At 46.5% G+C, this 27,774-nt stretch overlaps 3 non-coding genes across 3 annotated transcripts; all 3 read left to right on the top strand.

The window, feature by feature from the left end:
* The first annotated feature begins 928 nt into the window (after positions 1–928).
* On the top strand, positions 929–1,010 carry TRNAL-AAG (transfer RNA leucine (anticodon AAG)). Its single transcript has one exon. It is a non-coding gene; the product is annotated as a tRNA-Leu (tRNA).
* Positions 1,011–10,482: 9,472 nt separating this feature from the next.
* On the top strand, positions 10,483–10,564 carry TRNAL-UAG (transfer RNA leucine (anticodon UAG)). The gene has a single exon. It is a non-coding gene; the product is annotated as a tRNA-Leu (tRNA).
* A 574-nt stretch (positions 10,565–11,138) lies between these two features.
* On the top strand, positions 11,139–11,220 carry TRNAL-AAG (transfer RNA leucine (anticodon AAG)). The gene has a single exon. It is a non-coding gene; the product is annotated as a tRNA-Leu (tRNA).
* The last annotated feature ends 16,554 nt before the right edge of the window (positions 11,221–27,774 follow it).

Raw genomic sequence — 27,774 nt, 5'->3', positions numbered from 1 at the left:
CCAGAGGGTGGAATAGCGGGGGGGGCCTTCAGCGTGGTCATCCTCCTCATCGCTATCTGTGTGACCTGTACCGTCAGGGGAAGCAGCACGTTGCAGAGCTAGGGCCTTCGCCGCCATCTTGGACGAAGCGCGGGCTAAGGCTTCTTTGATCGGCTTAGGCTTGTTCTTGCCTCGCTGACCTGTCAGGACCATACCGTGGCGGTCAGTGAGCTTTCCGGAGGTAATATGCCGAAAAAGCGGGGTTACAGGGTGGCTCAAACCCAAAATAATAGTCCGGTATTGTGGCGGGGAGTGCGGAGCTCTAGTGGAACACGTCCTCCATGCAGAGCCTCGCGCATGCGCCCCACGCTGCCAAGCTCTTTTAACAAATGCCTATCCTTGATTGCTCAAGCGTCTCTGAAGTTTCAGCTGCACTTTGCTGGCATTCCTTGCTCAACACACTGGAATCTCAGAACAGCAGCATTAGGAAGTTGCATGCTTTGGTTGAGAAGTCTTCCAAAAGGGCACGCTTCTGATGAGATGACTAGTGAAATGTTGTCAACGTTACAAAACAAGTCCAACTGAACGTGATTACCTCTCCTGTAAGCTAGATTCCACATTAACACTTTAAGTGTGGACACCAAAAAACAAGCAGTACTAATGAAAAGCTGGCACACTTTTCAGCAGAGTGCCAAGTGAACTTGCCACAGAATGCTGCACCCAAAGTCCACTCTCCAGTGTAAAGTGACCACCACCTGCTGCCTCAGAAAGAGGACTGAAACACATAAGGTGGCATCTTGGCCATCTCTGTGAAACTTCAACTACCTTTTATAATGGATAAAGTGGTGAATACTTGTAGTTTAGAGTTCTGAGGCCTCCAGCTCAAGCAATGAATGCAGAGCATGGAATGTCCCACCCCATTTTAGTCGTTAGCAAGTTCATTTTTATGGGTAGCATGGCCGAGCGGTCTAAGGCGCTGGATTAAGGCTCCAGTCTCTTTGGGGGCGTGGGTTCGAATCCCACTGCTGCCAAACTCCTTTTTTTTTGGTTTTCAAAAGAGGTTTTATTAAAGTTATTAACAGAAATACAAAGTCAGCAAAAAGAATCATATTTCAACATTGGCATAAAATGTTGGAAGACCAGGTTACCAAAAGGTAATAAACACATAACAGAACCTTGCAGGACCAATCATAGATAAATGATATACTGTATGGGTCTTAAATTCCAACCATCAATCATAATAGTAACGAGAATGACAAGTTAAACGAGCTGACCATCATATCCCAATTATGAAAGAAAGATCATGACAGGGAGAAGGGGGAGGGAGAGCAGAGAGAAACAAAGGAAAAAGAGGAGAAAAAGCAAACAGAAAAGAGAGGCAAAAGGAAAAACCTAAGGTGCGATCACTACTGTAAACGAAACAGGAACCATGGGGTCCATTTAAGGTCATAGATGTGTTCAGTGTCATGTAGAGTGTGAAAGATCTTCTCAGACAGCATTACCTGATCAATACGAGTGAGAACCTGTGCTAAAGGTATAGACGGGGACTTCCAGTGAAGAGCAATAGTCCACAGTACAGCAACACAGATAGAGTGCACTAGTCTTATAAAATGTTTAGGGGTGTCGGGGGGGTCTGGAATAGAAGGCAGTGGTGATAAGAGAGGGACAGTGTTCGGCCCGCGAACCCATCCACCAGCCTTAAGACCTCTTGCCAGACAGGGCGAATTAAGTCACAATCCCAAAAAATGTGTACAAAGGTGCCGGGATGATTGCACCCTCTAAAACAGTTGGGGGATGTGAGGGGGTAAATCTGGTGCAAACGTACCGGGGTGTAGTACCACCTAGTGAGAACCTTGATGGCCGTCTCCCTAACAGTCAGGGATCTGGTGCATTTGCGCATGTTGTTCCAACCTTCTTCCCAATCCACCACTCCCGTCTCCAGAGCCAACTCCTCCTCCCAGCGAGCTCTATATCGAAGGGACTGGCACTCCGAATGTCCCTCAAGGGCCCTATATATCAGAGAGATCAATCCCTTTTGGCGTGGGAAATTGAAACACACGTCCTCAAAGACAGTGAGCTGTGCCCGAGGGTGGAGTCCGTACCGGGAGAGGAAGAAGTGGCGGATCTGCAAGTATCTATAGCATTCAGAGTCCGGGAGTTGGTGCTGGGCCTGCAGAGTCGAAAATTGAACAAAGCCAGAGCCCGTCACAAAGTCCTTCAACTGGGTAAGCCCACAACGGACCCAAGTGTCAAAAGATTCAGGATGGAGATAAGCCGGGGGGAACCTAGGGTCACCCAGGAAGGAGGCCCCTAAAGAGCGCCCCAGGGTGATGTCGTATCTCTGCTTGAAGCGGTGCCACAGTTGGAGGCAATCTGCCACTATAGTATTGCGCGTGGTTAGAGTCAGGAGGGGATGATTAGTTGACCACATAAGGCCGGGGAGATAGAATGGAGTGATCGAGTCACCCTCAAACCTCACCCAGGGAACTTTAGAATTAGGGATCGACCACTGTGCCTGCTGAGTAAATCTACAGGCAAGGTAGTACAACCAAATCTGGAGGTACCCCCAGACCACCATTTTTCATAGATCTATAGAGTACCCCTCTCGCAAATCTGGGAGGTCTACTGTTCCAAATAAACCTATTGAAATGAGACTGAAGGTCAAGGAGAAAGCTCTTGGGGAGCTTAACCGGTAGAGAGCGAAATAGATATAGCAACCTGGGTAGGATGACCATTTTGAGGGCAGTGATTCGACCTATAAAGGGGATACGTAAAGAGAGCCAACTTCTTAGGGTGTTTTTAAGTTTGCTAATCAGTGGGGGATAATTGACCCCAAAGAGGTCCCCGAAATTCCCGGGAAGACCAACCCCCAGATAAGAAATGTGGGTGGAGGCCCAAGTAAATGAGTAGTTTTGTTTAATAAGGGCCAAATCATTGGGTGTAAAGCCTATAGGGAGGGCTACAGATTTAGACACATTAATGGACAGGCCAGAGATTTTTGCAAAATGAGACAGAGTCAAGAAAAGATTGGGGAGAGAGACATGAGGGTTAGTAATAAACATCAAAACATCATCTGCATACATGCAAAATTTATACGTTTCGGACCCCTTAGTGTAACCAGTAATATCAGGATGTCTAAGGAGAGCAATTGCGAGGGGCTCCAGGGCTAGGGCAAAGATTAAAGGGGAAAGGGGACACCCCTGTCTAGTGCCCTTGCCTATGGGGAAGAATTCTGAGTTACAGCCGGGCAACCTAATGCGAGTCATAGGATTATTATAGAGGGCTTGGAATCCTGCTAGAAAGCTACCCTGAAAGCCCATGAGGGGCAAAAGTGTGTCTAAATAGTTCCATGTAACACTATCAAATGCCTTCTGTATGTCTAAACTCAAAAGGAGGAGCTTACGGGAGAATAGGTTGGCATCTTGGATAACATTGGAGGCAAGGCGTATATTGTCAGTGATAAAACGATGTGGAATAAACCCAGACTGGAAGGGGGAAATTAGAGAAGGGATAAATTTTGCTAGTCTGTCAGCTAAGATTCTGCTAAATACTTTGATATCATTATTGATTACCGAAATTGGCCTAAAGTTTTGAGGTAAATTATGATTCTTATTGGGTTTAGGGATCAGTGACATGTTAGCTAACAGCATTTCCTCTGGGAAGCTACCACCTAGTAGAATCGAGTTGAAAAGTTGCATCATTCTGGGGGCTAAAATCATGGAGAATTTTTTGTAATAGAGGGCTGAGAAGCCGTCCGGACCCGGGGCCGAACCCAACTTCAGTGACTTGAGAACCCCTAAGATTTCCGGAACAGTAAAAGGGGCATTCAACGCCTCCACTTGTGAGGAGGAGAGCGCTGGGAGAGGGATGTCCTGCAACCAGGATAGGTCATCAAGAGAGGGAAGGGTGTGGGGGGCCTCTAGGAGTTTAGAGTAGAATTGCTCAAAGATCTTGAGAACCTCCTTGGGATGTGACGATACAAAACCCTCACTATTAGATAGACGGTAGACGTGAGGCGGTCGAAGTGTGCTAGACAACTTCCTAGCAAACGAGGTCGAGGCAGAGTTGTTGAATAGCAAACTGCGAGCCTTGGCCCAGCGTAGCGTCTTCTCAACCTTGGAGGACAACAAGGAGTCGAGTTCCAGGCGCTTCTGATCTATGGTGCGCCTGGACGAGTCCAAGTGCAACGAGGATGCGTCTTTGTATAGGTGATCCAATTCTCTGGTTAGTTCCACTATCCTAAGTCTATTAGCTCTATTCCGGGCTGCGGAAAGACTAATAAGTCGTCCCCTGATGACGGCTTTATGCGCCATCCAGAGGGTCGAGGGTTGCATTTCCGGGCGAGCATTCAAGGAGAAATACTCCTCCAGAGATTGAGCTACCTGGGCTTCCACCCCTGAGTCCGAGAGAAGGGATTCATTCAATCTCCAGGAGTGAGGCGTGGGAGCGAGCCGAATAAACCCTGTAGTAAAGGAAATTGCCTGATGATCGGACCAAACACAGGGGTGGATGGAGGCCTCCACCGAGTTAGCAAGAATAATTGGAGTGGAGTAAATGTAGTCTAACCTCGCATAACTGTTATGTGGGTGGGAGAAGAAAGTGTACTCCCTGCAGCCTATGTTGTGAGCTCTCCAGGTGTCAGTGAGTTGCAGTTCCCGTAGGCCCCTGGAGAGCGATTTCGGGAAAGCTCTAGAAGAGATTGGTGTTGATGAACGGTCGAGAGTGGCGTTGGCAACTGAATTAAAATCACCACCTACGATTAAGTGAGGGGAGTGATATTGAGCAATTTTCTCAAAAAATGACCCAAAGAACGTGGCCGAACCTTCATTGGGTGCGTAAATACTAGCAATAGTAAGTTCTCTGTTGTGGACCACACCCTGAATAATAACATAGCGGCTCTCGGGGTCTCTAAATATATGCTTGACCTCCATCGGGAGGGAGGAGTGAAGGAGAATGGCGGCACCCCTGGTCTTGGACGAGTGGAGCGAGTAAAAGGCTTGAGGGAAGTCCTTATGGAAAAATTTAGGGTGAGAGGAGCGGGAGAAATGCGTTTCTTGGAGTAGAAGGATTTTAGCTCCAAGGCTTTTATAAAAGGAGAAGGCTTTGCGCCTTTTAGATGGTGAATTAAATCCCTTGACATTATGGGAAACACAAGTTATTGCCATGGCGAATAAAAAAGGACAACTATAGTGGAGAGGTCAGATATGGTGGCAGGGGGAGAAAGGGAAACTCTCGGGGGATACTCGTCCAACAGGCGCCAGAGATGCAGGGGGACCCTCATATCCTCTGCGGGACAATAGAAAAATAAGACACAGTGCAATAAAAACAAGTGTATAGAGAAAATACCAATCTTGAGTATAAAAGGCGTCTGAGTGAATGTAAGAGCATAGAACAAGGAATATGATCGACCTAGAAAGGAGAAGATCAAAAGACATAAAAGAAGGGAATATGCATGAAAAGGAAAAGGCCCAAAGCCCAAGAAGGGTCTGGGGCCCAACATTAAAGCTAAGTATAATAGCGTGTGGGGAAACATAGCCACACCAAAATAACAATCAAACACCGAGACAACAAGGTCTCGTGCCCAGTAGGGTTGCGCAATGGTAGGGGGTGCCCACCAAAGAAGCAACCGACCACTGGAAAGGGGAGCCATACAACAGCTCCTAGGGACTTGTAAATGGCTGGTGGGTTGGGTAGGAAAAACCTAGGACACATAAGGCCCCTCACTCCGACAAGCTCCACCGTCGCCCGATAGGACTGAGGCGTGGAGCAAGCGGGAGCTAAGAGGGGGAAACAGTATAAAACCAGAAACTTAAACACACACTACCCTGTACCATATAAACACGAGCAGCATATAAACAGCCATTGAGAACTTATAGCAAACCACAGTCTGAGCCTTCAGATAAAGGAGAGCAAAACAACATCATCGAGGACTATCTTCCACCCGATCATCTGCACCATATCTGATTCTACGTCTGTCTCTTCTGGTCGGAGGGGTTTGCCAAATAGGTGTAGCTCTGGGAGTGGAGGGCAGTCTGCGAACCGCTGAGGCGTCCAAAAGTCCCAGCTTCACCAGGATCTCCTGACCCTCCAGGACCGAGGTAGCAGAGTATGTCGAGCCGTTATGTGGAATCACAAGACGAAATGGGAACCCCCAGCGGTACCTGATGCGGGCCGACTGCAGGACAGTGGTTATCTCCTTTAGGTTCCTTCTACGCTCCAAGGTCGCAGGTGCGATATCTGGGAAAATTTGGATAACTTTGTCATCGAGAGCGATCCTCTGTTTGTTACGAGCTGCTCTCAAAATCTCCTCCTTGACCAGAAAGTCCTTCATGCAGAGAATGATGTCCCTGGGGGGTTTGTCCTCCGGGGGTTTGGGGCGCAGAGCTCTATGTATCCGATCACATTTGAACATAGTGGCTTCATGCTCAGGGAGCAAGGACTTAAACAACCGGATGACTACCGGAATAAGCTCAGATTCGGACTCCGGGATGCCACGGATACGCAGATTGTTACGTCTATTTCTGTTGTCGAGGTCTTCTATTTGAGACTGTAGAAGTTGGACCGTGGAGGAAAGGGCTTCGTGTTCCCGGCTGAGGTCATTATGAGCTATTGCCAACTCATCATGTTTAGTCTCTAGCCTTTCAGTCCTTGCTCCAAGGGCCGAGATTTCCTGTGAAAGTGCATGAGAAGTTTTCTGAAGTTCTGATTGAAACTTGGATGCCAATCTATTGTACATGGAGTCCAGACTGTCCTCTAGGTCCGCTTTTGAGAGGGCACTGGAAGTTCTTTTATCCGACAAAGGAGCCGGAGAGGTAGGGCCCAATAAGCGAGGCGGGGAGGCCGGGTCCGGGGAGAGGCGCCCATCAACCGACCCCTCACGCTCCATGCTAGAATGTTCTTGAGAGCGGAGAAGGTATTGTGTGAGAGTCTTTTGGGCGGTGCTCCGTGCCTTCTTTTTTTTAGACGGCATACACTAAGGCTCAGCGGGTTAGAAGATGAGGTAAGGAGGAAAAAAAAAATTGTGGATGAGGTGAAACGTGGTGCAGGAATACCTCTGAGATAGATTGAAGTCCCGAGCGGAGCTAATCTGGGGTCTTAGAAAAACATTTGAAAACTAGGTGCGTGCGCTGCTACTATGTAGGGTTGCTGTGAAGCGAAGCAGTAGCAATTAGCACAATGTCATTAGGCAGTCCTTGGGAAAGCTGAGGGCTGCTGTGCCCCTGATTGATAGAACCGCCCGGCAGCAGCCGGTTCCAAAGTGGCCTGTAGAAGGGGGCCCCCCCGGAATGAACAACCCACGGGGGGGTTAGGGTGCCAGGAAACAGTCTACAGCCGGGGGGGGGGGGGGATGTGCCGCACTCACCGCGAGTCCCGGGGTCACTGGTGCAATAATTGTAGCAAGGAACCCTGCGAACCTCATATGATGTAGATGAAGAAGTGAAGCAAAGCGGTGGCAGGGAAGACCCAGTAGGCTCAGGTAGTTCCAAAACCGCTCCGTCTGAGGGTTAATACTTGCTGAGGGGGCTGGGGAGGCCCTTTCTGGTTCTAATGTTGCCCCACGAAGCCTGGGAGAGCAGAATTCCGAGGGGGTGTATAACTGTAAGCGGTTTTCAGCCTCAGAAGTGCGGGCGTAGGGCTGCGGCCTGCTCCGGGTGTACCAAGATGGCCGCCGTTTGCTGTAGAGGATCGCTAGGCCCCAGACCTCCAGGCGCCTGTAATGTGCTTCGTTCGGGCACCGGACCCGGGCCGGGATGCACCGCTAGGTGGACGCTGAGGGAGAGGAACCCCCCTGGAGCCGAGGGACATCCAGCTGCTCCGGGAGACAGGTAGGCCTCAAGATGGCGGCGGAGCGCCTCGCGTGTGGGCGGCAGGCCCGGGACGGACCGGAGCTCGTAGACCGCCCGGAGAAGTGCCGAACGTCCTCCGGATGACAGCGGGGAATGCCAGCAGGGCTCGCGGCCCGAAGAAAGTCCGATCTGCGGTGTTAGGGGTCCGGATTGCGGCGGATGAAAGTAGGCCTCAGCGGAGCTCTGGCTGAACACGTCCGTCCTCACCGACTTCCGGCCACGCCCCCTGCCAAACTCCTTTTAACAAAATCCCTACCCTCTAGGGCTCAAGCTTCTCTGATCTTGCTTCTGCAATTTACTGCAGTTCCTTTCCCAACTCACTGGAATCTCAAAAAACACTTACCTCTCTGCTTTAGCAGCATTAGAAAAGCTGCAATCATTGCATGTTTTGTTTGATACATGATACATACATATAATATGCATGTTGTGCACATATTACATACATGCTACACACACTACACACATATGACATACATGTTACACACATGTGACACACGTGTTACTTACATATTACACACATAGTTCACACATATTACACAAATGTTACATACATATGATATACATGTTGCATGCATGTTACATACATGTCACACTCATGTTACACACCATTTAGACACAATTTTACACACATGTCACATGCATGTTACACATATTACACACATATAACATACATGTCATACACATCACATACATGCTACACACATATGACATGCATGTCACACAAATGTTACATACATGTTACACACATATGGCATGCATATGGCATGCATGGTACACACGTTACATACATGTTACACATATGACACACAATACACATATGGCATGCATATCACACATATTACATACGTGTTACACACATATTACACAGATTATACATACATATGACATACATGTTGAATACATGTTACATACATGTCATACACTTATGACATACATGTTACACATGTATGACACACATGTTACGTACATGTTACGTACATGTTACGTACATGTCACGTACATGTCACGTACATGTCACGTACATGTCACGTACATGTCACGTACATGTCACGTACAAACAATGAATGCAGAGCATGGGATGTAGACTGTTCTGCCTCTCTTCGGAGGTGTGGGTTCAAATCCCTCTGCTGCCAAGCTCTTTTAAAAAATGCCTATCTTTGATTGCTCAAGCGTCTCTGAAGTTTCTGCTGCACTTTGCTGGCATTCCTTGCTCAACACACTGGAATATCAGAACAGCAGCATTAGGAAATTGCATGCTTTGGTTGAGAAGTCTTCCAAAAGGGCACACTACTGATGAGATGACTAGTGAAATGTTGTCAACGTTACAAAACAAGTCCAACTGAACGTGATTACCTCTCCTGTAAGCTAGATTCCACATTAACACTTTAAGTGTGGACACCAAAAAACAAGCAGTACTAATGAAAAGCTGGCACACTTTTCAGCAGAGTGCCAAGCGAACTTGCCACAGAATGCTGCACCCAAATTCCACTCTCAAGTGTAAAGTGACCACCACCTGCTGCCTCAGAAAGAGGACTGAAACACATAAGGTGGCATCTTGGCCATCTCCGTGAAACTTCAACTACCTTTTATAATGGATAAAGTGGTGAATACTTGTAGTTTAGAATTCTGAGGCCTCCAGCTCAAGCAATGAATGCAGAGCATGGAATGTCCTGCCGCATTTTAGTCATTAGCGAGTTCATTTTTATGGTTAGCAAGGCGCTGGATTAAGCCTCCAGTCTCTTTGGGGGCGTGGGTTCAAATCCCACTGCTGCCAAACTCCTTTTAACAAAATCCCTACCCTCTAGGGCTCAAGCTTCTCTGATCTTGCTTCTGCAATTTGCTGCAGTTCCTTTCCCAACTCACTGGAATCTCAAAAAACACTTACCTCTCTGCTTTAGCAGCATTAGAAAAGCTGCAATCATTGCATGTTTTGTTTGATACATGATACATACATATAATATGCATGTTGTGCACATATTACATACATGCTACACACACTACACACATATGACATACATGTTACACACATGTGACACACGTGCTACTTACATATTACACACATAGTTCACACATATTACACAAATGTTACATACATATGATATACATGTTGCATGCATGTTACATACATGTCACACTCATGTAGCACACCATTTAGACACAATTTTACACACATGTCACATGCATGTTACACATATTACACACATATAACATACATGTCATACACATCACATACATGCTACACACATATGCCATGCATGTCACACACATGTTACATTAATATGACACACATATGACATGCATGTTGCACATATCTTACATACATGTTACACACATATGGCATGCATATGACATGCATGGTACACACATGTTACATACATGTTACACATATGACACACAATACACATATGGCATACATATCACACATATTACATACGTGTTACACACATATTACACAGATTATACATACATATGACATACATGTTGAATACATGTTACATACATGTCATACACTTATGAAATACATGTTACACACGTTACATACATATGACACACATGACATACATGTTACGTACATGTCACATACAAACAATGAATGCAGAGCATGGAATGTAGACTGTCATGCCTCTTTTTAGTCCATAGCAAGAGCACTTTCACAGGTAGCATGGCCGAGCGGTCTAAGGCGCTGGATTTAGGCTCCAGTCTCTTTGGAGGCGTGGGTTCAAATCCCATTGCTGCCAAGCTCTTTTAACAAATGCCTATCCTTGATTGCTCAAGCGTCTCTGAAGTTTCTGCTGCACTTTGCTGGCATTCCTTGCTCAACACACTGGAATCTCAGAACAGCAGCATTAGGAAATTGCATGCTTTGGTTGAGAAGTCTTCCAAAAGGGCACACTTCTGATGAGATGACTAGTTAAATCTTGTCAACGTTACAAAACAAGTCCAACTGAACGTGATTACCTCTCCTGTAAGCTAGATTCCACATTAACACTTTAAGTGTGGACACCAAAAAACAAGCAGTACTAATGAAAAGCTGGCACACTTTTCAGCAGAGTGCCAAGTGAACTTGCCACAGAATGCTGCACCCAAAGTCCACTCTCAAGTGTAAAGTGACCACCACCTGCTGCCTCAGAAAGAGGACTGAAACACATAAGGTGGCATCTTGGCCATCTCCGTGAAACTTCAACTACCTTTTATAATGGATAAAGTGGTGAATACTTGTAGTTTAGAGTTCTGAAGCCTCCAGCTCAAGCAATGAATGCAGAGCATGGAATGTCCCACCCCATTTTAGTCGATAATGTGTTCATTTTTATGGGTAGCATGGCCGAGCGGTCTAAGGCGCCGGATTAAGGCTCCAGTCTCTTTGGGGGCGTGGGTTCGAATCCCACTGCTGCCAAACTCCTTTTAACAAAATCCCTACCCTCTAGGGCTCAAGCTTCTCTGATCTTGCTCCTGCAATTTACTGCAGTTCCTTTCCCAACTCACTGGAATCTCAAAAAACACTTACATCTCTGCTTTAGCAGCATTAGAAAAGCTGCAATCATTGCATGTTTTGTTTGATACATGATACATACATATAATATGCATGTTGTGCACATATTACATACATGCTACACACACTACATACATGTGACACATGTGTTACTTACATATTACACACATATTGCACAAATGTTACATACATATTATATACATGTTACATACATGTTGCACTCATGTTACACACCATTTAGACACATTTTGCACGCATGTTACACACATATTACACACATATAACATACATGTCATACACATTACATACATGCTACACACATATGACATATATGTTACACACATGTTACATTAATATGACATACATAAATGACTTCCGGTTCTGGCGCCACATGAGGAGGAGGTGATCGTCATCAGCTCCCACGTCCCTCCTCACAAATTCTGCCTAGAACACCAGCTCAGGCCTCGGGGAGAACCCACACCACCTCAGTGGACGAATGAGACATCATGGATCGCTTCGTGGAGCGATCGTACACTAAAGCCGCTTTGGCGGGCATCCCTCCCACGGGAGAGACACAGGCGGCTGCACCGCCCTCACAGGAGCAGGCTTCGCCGCTTCTGGGAACCCCCGGCTCAACCAGCGCCTACCCAGGCTGACCCAGCATCCCCTGAGGGAATAGCACAAGCTGTGGTTCTTTTGCTGGGTCCCACACTCGCGGCTACTGTAGATGCAGCAGTTCACAGGGGGCTGAAGCAGCTCCATTTGGAAGTTCGGGCCCAGGCACAGAGGCTGCAACATGCGGAGGAACGTATCTCTGCGCTTGAGAATGAAGCGGCCGGCGCATCTGTAAAGATCGCTAGGGTTCTTAACACACACAAAGAGATTTGGGAGAAGCTCGACAATTTGGAAAATCGTTAGAGAAGGAACAATTTATGCATCATTGGTCTCCCAGAATCAGTTACCTCTGCCCAGCTCCCCACGCTCTGCACCAAAATAATCCCTGAACAACTGGGCCTCCGCATACCGTGCACGGTCGAACGGGCTCACCGTATCGGACAACCATCCGAATCATGTGCCACGCCTCGCCATGTTATAGTCAAGTACTTGAACTATGCAGATAAAACAGCCATCATGCAAAAGTTCCACAGCTCCCGCTCTCTGATGATCGATGGGGCTAAGTTGCTGCTATTTGCTGATTACTCAGTGGAGGTGATGAACAGACACAAGGCCTTCTCTCCGGTGTGTACAGCTCTCTACAATAACCACGCTACGCCTCCAAACGAATGAAGGAGACCAACTTACGTTCACCACGCCAGAGGAAGCGGAAATGTATGTTGAATCCATGAGCACTGACATGGACCACTCTGCCACGGCTGACATCTCATCTTTTCAGTCTGCGAACAAAACTGCTGCGCCTCGGGGGCGTGGCTACCGCGCGCTAGTGAATGGACGCCTGAACGGTGTGCTCCGCTCTAGCGACGGTCCCTTCTCAACACCGAAGCGACGAATTGTCAATCCACATACATACCCGGTAACCGGAACATCTGTGGACCCCGGAGCTATGTCCCGCAGGAGGAAAGAGGCGGCCAAACCGAAGAAATTGGTAGATTTCTTCAGGCCGGCGGAGCGCGGCCTAAAGCAAGATGGCGCCGGCGGAGCTGATTCGCCTCCACCTCCCTCATGCAGTTCCCGGTCGGATGATTCGAGCCCTGATATGGACAGAGCGCAACGCGGAAGGTCTCCAGCGGCATCCACCCCGAACTCCTGCAGCCCAGTAAAATCCAAACCAAGGCTGGAAGAAGACTGCAGACAGGTGAGCACAGACCAGGACTCCCTGGAAGACACAAGAGAGTTAACAGACCCCTTTAACGCTTTCCCTACTGCTGGCAAACCTGTCTCAGACACTATGCTGAAGGAGATGCTGCTCTCCCTCCGCACATCCATGCATGCTGACATGCTGAAGTGTGTTAGCTCCTTTAAAAAAGAAGTTGGAGAGATGAGTGGCAGAGTGGAACATATTGAGTCCAAAATGGGGGACTTCGCTACTTCCCATAATACTCTGATTGATGCATTTCAGGAGCAAGCGGATGAAATTGCATGGCTTAAAAGCAAAATCGCAGACCTTGAAGATAGGTCGAGAAGGAATAATATTAAGATAAGGGGAGTCCCCGAATCCGTCCTTCCTGCGCATTTACAGCAATATGCCAAGGAACTTCTGAGCGCATTCCTTCCCTCTACAGATGAAGCGGAGATGCAGGTGGACCGCATCCACAGATTACCCAAACCATCTCATTTGCCAGATAATATCCCTAGAGATGTGTTAATGAGAGTGCATTTCTTCCAAACCAAAGAGAAGCTAATGACGGCGTTCCGCAAACAGCAAATTCCTCCTGAAAAATTTACTCACATTCAACTGTTTGCGGACCTTTCGCAGTATACAATGCAAAAACGGAAGTCGTTGGTGTCGGTGACCAAAGCTCTGAGAAACCACAACATCCCGTATAGATGGGGCTACCCGGTGAAACTGACGGTTACACACGAGGACAACACCACCGTGGTGACCAACATTGAAGAGGGATTGGCCCTGTTACGATCCCTGGCCATACTACCTGCGACAGCAGCGAATGAACCCTCATTAACAAAAATGGCACACTCTCCTGAAGGCTGGCACACAGTGTCGCACAAGAAGAAGAAAAACTCTAGGAAAAGTAAGTCTTAACGTGCTCCCTCCCTGAGCTGAGTAGTATGTGGATACATATAGGGGCCTTGTAGCACTATGGAGCATTAGTGCGTTTCTTCCCCCCCTCGTTATAATGGACGGTATTTCCGACCTCTGGTTCTTGAATCTTGTTTTTTTAATACTGTTTTGTTTCCTTTTTTTTGGACATGACTCTCCCCCTATTTTTCTCCCCTTCCTATGTGCATCCCCCATGGTCTGGTCGGCTTCTTCGTCTTTCGAGAACAATGTACAGAAATTATGGACTCCCGCTACTGGTACCATATTCTCCGGGTTTCGTGAGTACCCTCCAATAACTGATAGATATGTCTTTTAATGTTGTTTCATTTAACGCAAACGGGCTAAATCATCCGGCAAAGCGCTCCACAGCATGGAAAGAGGCCATCAAACTCAAGGCAGATGTACTTCTTATACAGGAAACACACTTTGAAGCTGGTAATATACCAAAATTCCAACACAAAAACTTCCCAACTATCTTTATGTCCTGCGCACCGAAAAAACACAGGGGGGTCCTTATTGCTTTTAGAGACTCGGTCTCCTTTGTGTTAAAAGAGATCCACACGGACCCTGCAGGTAGATTCTTAATCGTACAAGGAGAGCTCAACAGTAAGCAGTATACCCTGGTCAATTTATATGCCCCTAACACCCACCAAATTCGGTTCCTGCAAAGATTGTATAGAAAAATTGAGGATCTTCGATGGGGGTCCCTGATTATTTGTGGAGATCATAATGTCACCCCTGACCCTACTTTGGACTCTACTACGGTTGCCAAAAGGTCTCCTCCTAAACTTCAGCCTCTCTTACATGCCGCTGATGTATATGATGTTTGGAGATGTCAGCACAGCGACGAGCGGGACTACACATGTTTCTCACCCAGGCACAACTCGTATTCCCGCATTGACCTAATGCTTGTTGACAAACAGTTGCTGCAGTCAATCTCTAAATCCTCCATCCATGACATTACGTGGTCTGACCACGCCCCAGTATCTATGGTGGTGATGGAGGGTCACGCTCCTGGTCCAGTTTACATTTGGAGAGCCAATTCCCGCATATTTCAAATGCCAGAACATGCTACCAGCATCAGAGCGCATCTGAAGGACTATTTTGCTTGTAATGCTGGTTCGGTGGATGACCCGATGGTGTTATGGTGTGCCCATAAGGCATATATTAGAGGAATAATGATTAAGATTTGTGCAGGAGAGAAGAGGCGGAGGACACATAGGGTAGATCAACTGCTCACCACTATAAGAACTCTTGAATCCCTTAATAAATCTAATACTGATCCAAATTTAGCTCAACAGTTATCTAGGGCTCGTTCTGATCTCAGACTTATGCTGACTGAACAAAATGAAAAATACGTACGCTCATTGCGTATGTCCTTCTACTCCTCCGGAAATAGAGCGGGCAAATTCTTGGCACAGAGGCTTAGAGGAATGAGAACTAAATCTAGAATACCGTATTTATTAGGGCCTCAAGGTAAAGGGAAAATTGTTAACCCGCAGGAGATAGCAGAATCTTTTGCCGAATACTACGCAACACTTTATAATCTGAGCAAAGATCCCCACACCGTTCAGCCCACTGACGATGCCATACAAGCATTCTTAGCTAAGATTAGGCTGCCGAAACTTACGAAGGACCAGCTAGATTCCCTCAACTCCCCGGTCACTAAGTCTGAGATCGAAAAAGTCATAGGCACTCTTCCGCTGGGAAAATCCCCTGGCCCGGATGGGCTATCTAATGACTATTATAAGGCCTTCGGTGAGCAGTTGTCCCCAACGCTGCAACAGGTATATGCAGCCGCAGTGTCCTCGGCCTCTTTCCCTAAAGAGATGCTTAAGGCATTTGTTGTAACGATTCCGAAGCCTGGTAAGGACCCTACCACCCCGGCGAATTTTAGGCCGATATCTCTACTTAATACCGATGTCAAGGTATATGCGAAGATATTAGCACTTAGACTGCTCCCGATACTCCCTTCTATTATTAACCCCGATCAATCGGGCTTTACTACCGGTAGACAGGCATCGGATGCCACTAGAAGGGTCATCAACATAGTCCAACATGCAAAGGCCTGTCGGACGCCTTCTCTGCTCCTATCTTTGGATGCGGAGAAGGCGTTCGACAGGATCCACTGGGGCTACATGAGACAGGTGTTGATGGAGTTTGGCTTCTCAGGCCCAATTCTGTCGGCTGTGTTAGCTTTGTACTCCTCACCTTGCGCACAGGTCTATACATCCAACATGCTGTCCTCTGTTTTTGCTATAACAAACGGTACGAGACAGGGATGCCCCTTATCCCCCTCCATTTTTAATCTTCTGATCGAGCCACTGGCGGAGAGGGTGCGATCTGACCCCTCCATCACTGGCTTTAAGGTGGGAGAAAGGGAGCATGTGTTGAATTTATTCGCGGATGACATTATCCTATTTTTAACTTCCCCGGACATCTCTCTTAGACGAGCCACCCAGACCCTGGAGGAATTTGGGAACATCTCCTTCTATAAAGTTAATTCGACTAAATCCTTAATTTTAGGACTGGGAGTGCCCCCCCCCTTAGAGGCCGTTCTGAAAAAGGAGTTTCCCTATAGTTGGAGCCCAGAACACATTACCTATCTGGGCGTCAAAGTTACTAAAGACCTGAAACAACTGGCCCCTTCCAACTTTTCCCCCTTACTGTCAAAACTCAAAACTGACATTGTCCAACTGAACAAAACCGAATTGACTTGGACGGGAAGGTTAGCCACCTTCAAAATGATTATATTACCGCAGGTTCTGTACATGTTCCGCACCCTCCCAATCCCTCTAGGAGAGGTTCATTTTGGACCCTTTAATGCGATACTCAGACAGTTCCTATGGAGAGGTAAGAAACCTAGATGTGCTAAATCACTACTGGTGAAACATAGGAGAGCGGGTGGTATGGGGCTAGTGGACATTCGAGACTACTACAGGGCCTCATTACTTACTCAAGTCAAACATTGGCTCAAGCCCTCATGGGTGACCCCTTGGGTCGAGCTGGAAAGAGCCCTGTGCCCGACAGATGACTTGACAATCCTGCTCTTAGTAGATTCTCTGAAGCCGTACTCTGTGCGCATATTTCCCCCCACCATCCAGGCCTCTTTGTTGGCCTGGAGGACTCTCACCAATTTAGCGTCAGCGGTGCAGGAGACCAAGGAGCTCCCTATACCCTTAAAAGTTCTCTCCTATATAGTCCCCGACCTTCCTACGGGTACATGGCATGACAAGGGAATTAAATATATCGCTGACTTATACACTGAGGACAGGCCCATTCCCTTCGACATACTACAGGAACGATATGGACTTTCACCCACGGATAGGTTTACCTACTACCGTATATTACATTGCTTGAGAGCAGCAAAGACGCATCAAGTGCGTTTGCCTACAGTTGCTTGGGAGTACTACAACTCCAACTTCCTAACTCGGGGTGGGATTTCCCTCTTTTATAACATCTACCAAAACAAATTGGAGTTTGCTAAGTCTCGCCCCTACGAATTATGGGAAAGGGATATGAATACCTCCTTCACACCTCAACAATGGAAAGCAGCCTTTCGGGCTGTATATGCTTCCTCCAAATCCGTCAATCATTGGGAACTATCACAAAAAATCGCCCTTAGATGGTACCTCACCCCATACAAAATATCCAAATTTGTCTGTGGGGGGTCCCCGCTATGCTGGAGAATGTGTGGAGACATTGGAAATCTGTACCATGTGTTCTGGAGTTGCAGGAGCCTGACTAGCTTCTGGAACTCCCTGTTCCGTGTATTGTCCGGTGTGTCGGGGATCCTAACTAGACCTAACCCCGCTCTTGCTATATTGAACATAGGAATAGACATTTTTCCTCCTGAGTCTAGAGTGGTGGTAACACACATCTTATTGGTGGCGCGTTCGCTGATAGCGAAACACTGGAAATCAAACTACGCCCCCAAAATATCTGAGGTTTTAGCTATCACCCAAATTCACTGTGTATATGAAACATTGATTGCTAGCAGACATGGTAATAGAATGAAGATGTTGAATAAATGGCGAATATGGAAAGATTGGTACAAGCCTACTTGATCTTAATGAGTGTTACATAAGTGTAGATTGGAGATGACCGCCAGACCTTGGTCTGAGGACCTACTATTCCTATCCCTACTCTTCCCTTTTCTTCCCCCTTCCTTTACTCCCCGTTTCTTACTTTTCCCCCACCTTCCTTGTTCCTCTAAGCAGAATACCCATGGGTATCTATCTTTGTAGTGAGAATAGCTCCCACTAATCGGTGGGGTATGTCAGTGAGTTATATAGTTTATCTCAGCACCCTTAGTTGAAAATGAATCTAGGCCTTTCTATTTACGGTTGTTATATGTACATTTTTTATCATTCCGGAGAATAGGCATTTTCATGTATTGTGTCTTACGGGTTATTCTCAACATGGTCTTTTCTTTTTATGGGTGTTTGTATATCTTTTTAGTGGTTATGTCACTTACTACTTGTATATGTCATTTGCAAAATTTTCAATAAAAACGAATTGTTAAAAAAAAAAAACTGCTGCGCCTCCTAAACATCAACGCAGCCCCACAAACCCTCCATATAAACGCATCAGAGTCACACCTAAGGATGACTGCTCAGGACACCGCTGACACTGTATGGTGCACCTACCTTTTTATGGTTTGACAGGGAGTGAGGGGCAGAGGTTTTCTTTTTATTTTGGTTCTCCCTCTCCCTCTAGACCTTCTGGGGCCAGCTGGCCTCTGCTAATCGCTGGTAGGTTAACCCTTAATGTCATGTTCTGGACTGGGGGGCCTGCCATTTTGATAATCTATGTAGCTCCGGTTATTGCAGGACGTTTTCTCCCTGGTTCTTTGCTTTATGTTATATGATGTTACTACTCTATTGGCTACGGCTTTCAACTCGGCTCTTCTACCCTATATATTTCCCTAGCACTGTGGTTGTTGACCACGTGAGCATAGGACCTTTCCGGAGCCGGGGGTACTACCATTTATCCCCCCGCCGGATCCATTATGATCCCCTCGATGGGATACTGGGTTTTACCCGTTGCCACATATATTTTATATTTTTTTATTTTTTATACCTCCCCCTCTGACCCTCCGTCAGCCATCAGGGGAGGAGCGGGACAGGGCTGATAGCCGAGATTGAAGGTTGTGCCTCATGTGGAAAAAAGGGAAGTCTCTATTTGTTGATATGTTATTTTTCACAATGTGTTTTATATTTTTGCTAAGATTTTTTGCCTATACGACCATATACCAGTTACTGTCATTAAGTATATTTGTAGCACCCTTGGGGATTGATGTCTCTATGAGGAGCCACCTATACATGGGGACCCTGGAGCACAGCAGGATTGCCCCTGAAACGCCCACTGTGGTTATCTTCTGTCTAACTCTTACATGGCCTCCGCAGGTGGTGGGCATAACTTAAATGTTATCTCTTGGAATGTCAATGGGCTTAGATCACCATGTAAACGTATGGCTGTTCTAAGACACTTGAAATGCCTCCAAGCAGACATAGCTTTGTTGCAGGAGACGCACCTTACAGCGGACGATCTGCAACGACTACGTAAATTATAGGTGGGTGCGGTCTATGGCTCGCCAGCAGTTGGGCGCAAGACTGGAGTTGCCATAAAAACCTGCAACATGAAGTAACAACTGTTAGAGCTGACACTGAGGGCTGTAAGGTGACTATACAGATAGTGGTGGACTCTGTCCCCATGGCCATCACTAACATTTATGCCCCCAACTCGCCGGGTATACCCTTCTTTCAAGATGTAATCCAATGGATACTAGCCGCCCCTGAAATTAGTCACCTGGTTGGGGGGGATTTTAACTCTGTTATGTCCATCATAACAGACCGTTCAACGACTAGCTCTCATTGCGCAACTCCCTCGGATATCGCAGCACCCAAACCTACTCAACTAGCTCAGGCCTTGTCCTCCATACATTTCACTGATGTGTGGCGACTACAACACCCGACCAGTCAGGAATACACCTTTTTCTCTCAACCACATCAATCTTTCTCGCATATAGATTACTTCTTTACCTTCCCCTCCTTGATACCCTCCATATTAAACTCAGAAATATTAGATGCCAGGATATCAGACCCCAGCCCTATAGTGGTACATCTATCGCGACCAACGTCCCTGTGCGCACCAAGGACATGGAGATTTCCTTCCTACCTAGCTGACAACACTGACTTTCAAGACATGCTTAGGACTGCCTGGACTGACTATGCCACCACCAATAGTGAACATATCTCTGACCCTAACTTGTTTTGGGAAACGGGTAAAGCATTTCTGAGAGGCAAGATTATTTCCTATACTACACAACTAAAAAAAAACACAATAGGAGCCAATATAATGACACCAGCAAAACGCTTCGTACGGCTCACGAGCACCTGCTTGTGAGCCGTACCCCGGAGAATATCCAAAGCTGGCTCAAGCAAAGAGGGCATTCGACCTCTGGGCGGAGCAACAAGAAATGGCCCAACTAGCCTATTTTAAGCTGTACTTCCATAGATTCAGAAACAAAGCGGGCAAACTACTGGTGAAACTGTGCGCTGGGCCCAGACGACCCACTCGTATTCATGCCATGAGGGACTCGGATGGATCCGTGACCTCAGCCAAAGACAGAGTCAATGCTATCCTCACCAATTTTTATACAACCCTATACAAAGCTGACCCTACTGACATGAATGCGGCAGACTCCTTTTTGTCTAGGATGTGCCTACCAACACTCCAGGGAGACCACCTCGCACTGGTTAATGCCCCCATTACCCTAGAGCAGTGATGGCAAACCTTGGCACCCCAGATGTTTTGGAACTACATTTCCCATGATGCTCATGCACTCTGCAGTGTAGTGGAGCATCATGGGAAATGTAGTTCCAAAACATCTGGGGTGCCAAGGTTCGCCATCACTGCCCTAGAGAATGTTAAACAAACTATTTCGATGTTGTCCACAACCAAAGCACCAGGGCCGGATGGCTATTCTGCGGAATTCTATAAATCTACCATAGATTATATACCTGACACTCTTCAACTTGTTTATGCAGGCATGTGGCAGGGAGGGTCTTATATGCACACAGGCTTTCATAAAACATTTCAAAGAAAGGTAAGGACCCCACTATGCCGGGATCCTATCGCCCCATCTCCCTGATAAATGTAGACTCTAAAATTCTATCAAAAATAATTGCTTCCAGATTGGCCACGATACTCCCCTCCCTACTCCACCCCGCTCAGTCAGGCTTTGTCACTGGCCGCTCGGCTACAGTTAATATACGTAAAGTTCTCCTGGACCTTCACTATGCCAAAACACACCCCACTCAAGATGTAGCGATAATGGGGGCGTGGCCGACTAGCGGAGCGGATGGACGTGTAGGAGAGAAGCTCCGCCGCACTCTGAGCAGTAAGGGCGAATTACAGCGGCATTAACCCTCGTTTTCAGCCATAAAACTTACCAGCACCTGCGGGCAACATCCCTGATGCCATCCAAGAAGAGAAAAGGGCTCACCAAACTGGGCAAAATGCTGGATTTTTTTGCCCAGCATCGCCAGATCCAGGTCCAAGATGGCGGCCGCGCACGAGGCCAACGGTCACAGCAGGAGAGGACGGACCGATACACAGACCATGGCAATCTACAGGCAGCGGTTCCGCTCTGGCACTCTGTTCCCACCTCTGCATCTTCAAGCCCAGCGAAAAGCAGGCAGAGAATGGAAGCACACATGAATGACACAGAGGAGGTGAGTGCTTTTAATTCCTCCATGGATGACACTAGAGAACTACAGGACTCTATTACTGACTTTCCCACACTAAATCAGCCAGTAATGGACACCACCTTAAAGGATATGTTAGTGTCCCTAAGATCCACCCTGCATGCAGACATAATGGCTATTACTCAGCAATTTAAAACAGAAGTGCATGCGGTTACTGACAGGGTGTCCCATGTTGAAGTGAAGATGGGGGAATTTTCCCAAACATTTAATGAACTTGTAGATGCCCATAACGATAGGGAAGAGGACATGGCGGCTATTAAAGCAAAATTAGCGGACCTCGAGGACCGTTCGAGGCGCAACAATATCAGAATCCGTGGGATACCCGAGTCCATTCAACCGCAGGAGCTGAGAGAATTCTTTATCAGACTAATGAAAGTAGCACTTCCAGAGCTAATTGAGGAGGAGTTGGTAGTTGATCGGATCCATAGACTGCCTAGACCTAAGAGTGTCCCGGCGCACCTGCCCAGGGACACGATAGTCAGGATCCACTTCTATCATATAAAAGAGAAGTTTGTCAGAGCAACCAGAAGGAAGGAGGAACTACCTATGGAGCTTAAAGATTTGTCCTTTTTCGCCGATCTCTCGGCCTACACCATGCAGCAGCGTCGGCAACTGGTTACCATAACGAAACCCTTGAATAACCACAGAATTCCCTACAGGTGGCTGTACCCGGCTAAGTTGCTCATCACATACGATGGGAAGTCGCATGTAGAGGCTAAAGTCGCAGAGGGCATCCACCTTCTTGAAGAATGGCAACTTCTACTTCCACCACGTACAGACCCGAACAGGACGGGATCACCTCTCTCCACACATACAAGCTCCGATGCTGAAACGGGTTGAGTCTATTTAATGACAGTAGTACTAAATTCGCCTTCACGCCCAGTTAACTGGCTTACAGGTTTATCTTTTTGTTTGTTTTTTTTTGAACGTGTTAATTTTTTCATACTAACTGTTGGTTCTACCTAAACCCGCTTTTACCCCCCAGGCTTTAGCGGAATATTATCTGCACAGATTCCTCAGTGAATCGCTACCTTTTTATTCTTTTTTCTGCTCTTTTTTCTGTAGTCGCTTATTTAGCAGCTACTCTTTCACTGGACCCGACTGTGGTTCTCCCTTATATAGTCCACCGAGGGTACAGTTTTGAGCTTTTCCACCTATTACTGCTAATTTATTCGAAGTCTCGTTGGTGGTTCCTCTCCACAGGAACGTCCCGTCAGGCCTGGAAAGCATCGGTCGTTGGGACTTACATAACACAATATGGCTTTTACAATCACTCAATGTCAATGGTCTCAATAGTCCCTATAAACGCCAAATGGCGTGGAAGGAGGCAGCTAGATTACGCTGCGATATTGCTTGTTATCAGGAATCCCACTTTATGGTGGGGAATCACCCTTCATTCAATAACCGTAGATTTCCACAGGTATTTTTGGCCAACGGTCCCAAGAAGAAAGCAGGAGTGATCATCGCGGTTAAGAATACCATCCCTTTCAGTCTTATAGACTCTCACTTGGATCAATCAGGACGGTACATTATTCTTATTTGTGAAATTGCTCAGGTTACATACACCCTGGTTAATGTGTATCTCCCAAACTCTAATCAACATAGCTTCCTGCAAAGGATTTGGAAAAAAGTGTCAACCATGAAAAGGGGTCATGTTGTATTATGTGGGGATTTTAATTCCATTATGCATAGTGATTTAGATGTATCTAACCCGCATACACGTAAGTCTCGCAGGCCAACTTTAACAAAATTATTTTCTACTGCTGACCTCTATGATGTCTGGCGGTGTCAGCACGCGTCAGAAAGGGACTATACCTTTTTCTCAAATGTACATCATTCATATTCCCGTATTAATAGATTTCATGTTGATAAATTCCTGTTACAGAAGATTGTTAAATCAGACATTCATGCTATAACTTGGTCAGACCATGCGCCTATTTCGGTTAGGGTGGGGGAGCACGGCGCTGTCACGAGAGCAAACAGGTGGCGCAATGATGTGTCTATCATTTCCCAACCTGAGAACACAAAATACTTACAGACAGCTATGTCAGAATTTTTCGAGATCAATGCTCCTTCACCCTCTGGAATACCCACAAGGTGTATATGAGGGGATTATTAATCCAGTTAACCGCGAAGGTTAAGAGGCAACGGACGGAACGGCTTAACGGTCTATTAGCAAGGATAGAGAATTTGGAATCTATAAATAAACAACACACTACACAAAAACTAAGGGAAGCTCTGTTTGCTACTCGACAAGACTTGCGGGCTTTGCTGGTCTCACAGCAGGAGAACCGCCTTCGTTCCCTTAAAGCTTACAGCTATAGATACAGCAACAAGGCGGGGAAACTGCTGGCGGGCCAGCTTCGGGAAAGGATTGCGCAACAAAAGATCAGATCCATGATTAACTCCATTACGAAGCGTGAAGTGCATAACCCTAAAGAGATTGCGGACGCTTTTAGCGACTATTATGAGTCCCTGTATAATCTTCAAAATGACCCAGAAACATTCCAACCTTCCGACCGTTCGATTTCCGATTTCTTAAATTCGCTCAATCTTCCCACAATTCCTCAAGGTGACCTGGAGGCGTTAAACTCGCCTTGCACAATTCCCGAAATCCAAAAAATTATTCATAGCATGCCTCATAATAAAGCGCCGGGCCCGGACAGCTATTCTTCAGAGTATTACCAATTGTTTCATGCTGTACTTTCTCCATATATGCAACGGATCTTTGATGCCGCGATGTCCAGTGCCTCTTTTCCGAATGAGATGCTTACGGCATCTATTATTACTTTGCCAAAGGCGGGTAAGGACCCCACACTACCACAGAGTTACAGACCGATATCGTTATTAAATGTCGATATTAAAGTGTATGCGAAAATGATTGCTAGTAGACTGGCGGGTTTGCTACCAGGGCTTGTTAACCATGATCAGGTAGGCTTTGTATTAGGTCGGCAGGCCAATGACGCAACTAGGAGATTGATCAATTTGATTTACTCGGCTGAGAAGTCGGGAAGGCCTTCTCTGCTCCTCTCATTGGATGCAGAGAAGGCCTTCGATAGAATTCACTGGGGATACTTGACCAGAGTCCTACAAAAGTTTGGGTTGGTGGGACAGATCCTCCGGGCCATACTGGCTCTATATTCTTCTCCGTCTGCCTATGTGTATGCCGAGGGAATGTTCTCCAAACAATTCCACATAACAAACGGCACCAGACAAGGTTGCCCGCTATCGCCCATTATCTTTGCATTAGTGATGGAGCCCTTTGCCGAAACTATTAGATGACAGCTAGATGTACAGGGCATTCATTCCCAGCAAAAGCAGCACAAGCTCTCACTTTTTGCGGACGATGTCATTTTGACACTCTCCGATCCCTTTAAATCTGTTATGGCAGCGCATGAAATTATTGTGAAGTTTGGGAAGGCCTCTTATTATAAAATTAACGAAAATAAGTCCTGTATTCTAGGAATTGGTATAGATGATCACCTTAACCACTTTCAGACCGGACCATTTTGCTGGTAAATGACCAGAGGTCTTTTTACACTTTGGCACTGCGCTGCTTTAACTGGTAATTGCGCGGTCATGCAATGTTGTACCCAAACAAAATTTGCGTCCTTTTCTTCCCACAAATAGAGCTTTCTTTTGATGGTATTTGATTGCCTCTGCGATTTTTATTTTTTGCGATATAAACGTAAAAAGACCGCAAATTTTGAAAAAAAATGATATTTTCTACTTTTTGTTATTAGAAAAATCCAATAAACTCAATTTTAGTCATACATTTAGGCCAAAATGTATTCAGCCACATGTCTTTGGTAAAAAAAAAGTCAATAATTGTATATTTATTGGTTTGCGCAAAAGTTGTCACATCTACAAACTAAGGTACGTTTTCTGGAATTTACGCAGCTTTTAGTTTACGACTGCCTATCTCATTTCTTGAGGTGCTAAAATGGCAGGGCAGTACAAAACCCCCCCAAATGACCCCATTTTGGAAAGTAGACCCCCTAAGGAAATTGATAAGAGGCATGTTGAGCCCATTGAATATTTTATTTTTTTGCCTCAAGCGATTGAATAATGACAAAAAAAAATTTTTTTTTTTTTTTTTACACAAAGTTGTCACTAAATGATATATTGCTCACACATGCTATGGGCGTATGTGAAATGACACCCCAAAATAAATTCTGCTGCTTCTCCTGAGTACGGGGATACCACATATGTGGGACTTTTTGGGAGCCTAGCCGCGTACGGGGCCCCGAAAACCAAGCACCGCCTTCAGGCTTTCTAAGGGCGTAAATTTTTGAGTTCACTTCTCACTACCTATTACAGTTTTGAAGGCCATAAAATGCCAAGATGGCACAAAACCCCCACAAATGACCCCATTTTAGAAAGTAGACACCCCAAGCTATTTGCTGAGAGGCATGTTGAGTTCATGGAATATTTTATATTTTGCCACAAGTTGCGGGAAAATTACAAACTTTTTTTTTTTTTTTTTTTTTTTCACAAAGTTGTCACTAAATGATATATTGCTCACACATGCCATGGGCATATGTGAAATGACACCCCAAAATAAATTCTGCTGCTTCTCCTGAGTACGGGGATACCACATATGTGGGACTTTTTGGGAGCCTAGCCGCGTACGGGGCCCCGAAAACCAAGCACCGCCTTCAGGCTTTCTAAGGGCGTAAATATTTGACTTCACTCCTCACTACCTATTACAGTTTTGAAGGCCATAAAATGCCAAGATGGCACAAAACCCCCACAAATGACCCCATTTTAGAAAGTAGACACCCCAAGCTATTTGCTGAGAGGCATGTTGAGTCCATGGAATATTTTATATTTTGCCACAAGTTGCGGGAAAATTACAAACTTTTTTTTTTTTTTTTTTTTTCACAAAGTTGTCACTAAATGATATATTGCTCACGCATGCCATGGGCATATGTGAAATGACACCCCAAAATAAATTCTGCTGCTTCTCCTGAGTACGGGGATACCACATATGTGGGACTTTTTGGGAGCCTAGCCGCGTACGGGGCCCCGAAAACCAAGCACCGCCTTCAGGCTTTCTAAGGGCGTTACAGTTTTGAAGGCCATAAAATGCCAAGATGGCACAAACCCCCCCCAAATGACCCCATTTTGGAAAGTAGACACCCCTAAATTTAGGGGTACACTAGTGAGACTAGGTAATAAATGGCGGGTGCCCTGAAACTATAAAAAAATAACTAACCAACCAGCGTCACCTGTAACAGTTATATGGTGATCACTGGTGAAAGGGTTAACTAGGGGGCAATCAGGGGGCTTTATGCGGTAGTATATGGGGGTCCCTGGCGCTATAAAAAGCTGCGGCGAACCTAAATACCTACCTGCCTAACTAGCGTCACCTGTGACACTAATACAGCGATCAGAAAAACGATCGCTTATTAGGCTGGGTTCACACTGGAGCGATGCGGGAACGCCACGAATGCGCGGCGGGTTCCCGCATCGCATGCCTCCCGGCGGCAGTTCACACTGCCCTATGCGAACTGCTGGGAGTGTCAGTGAAATGTTACTGACACCCCCAGATCAGTTCGCATATCGCAGTGCGATCTGCAAACTCGGATCGCATGGTGTGAACACCCATGCGATCCGATTCTGCTGCGGGCCAAAAAAAGGGTCCCGTGCGAATTTGCGGCGGGTGTGGCGGGTGCGGCGGGTGCGGCGAATGGCTGAACTCGAATCGCACAGAGATCGGATGTGATTTGCACTGCAGTGCGGTGCGAATCACATCCGTTCTCAAACCGCTGCAATCTGAACCCAGCCTTAGTGACACTGGCGACGGGGGGTGATCACGGGGTTAAACCTTTATTGGGGGGGTTAGGGGGGTACCTTAGAACTAAAGGGGGCTAACCCTAACTGCCCTAACAGTTATTAGTCACAAATGACACCCGCCGGGTGATCAGGGGGTTAAACCTTTATTAG

The sequence above is a fragment of the Lithobates pipiens genome, unplaced genomic scaffold, assembly GCF_037356315.1.
Source record: "Lithobates pipiens isolate NorthernLeopardFrog02 unplaced genomic scaffold, aLitPip1_a1.2 Scaffold_28, whole genome shotgun sequence".
NCBI classification, from domain to species: Eukaryota; Metazoa; Chordata; class Amphibia; order Anura; family Ranidae; genus Lithobates; species Lithobates pipiens.
The sequence above is the reverse complement of the archived record's forward strand: the minus strand, read 5'-3'. Positions and strand labels throughout refer to the sequence as shown.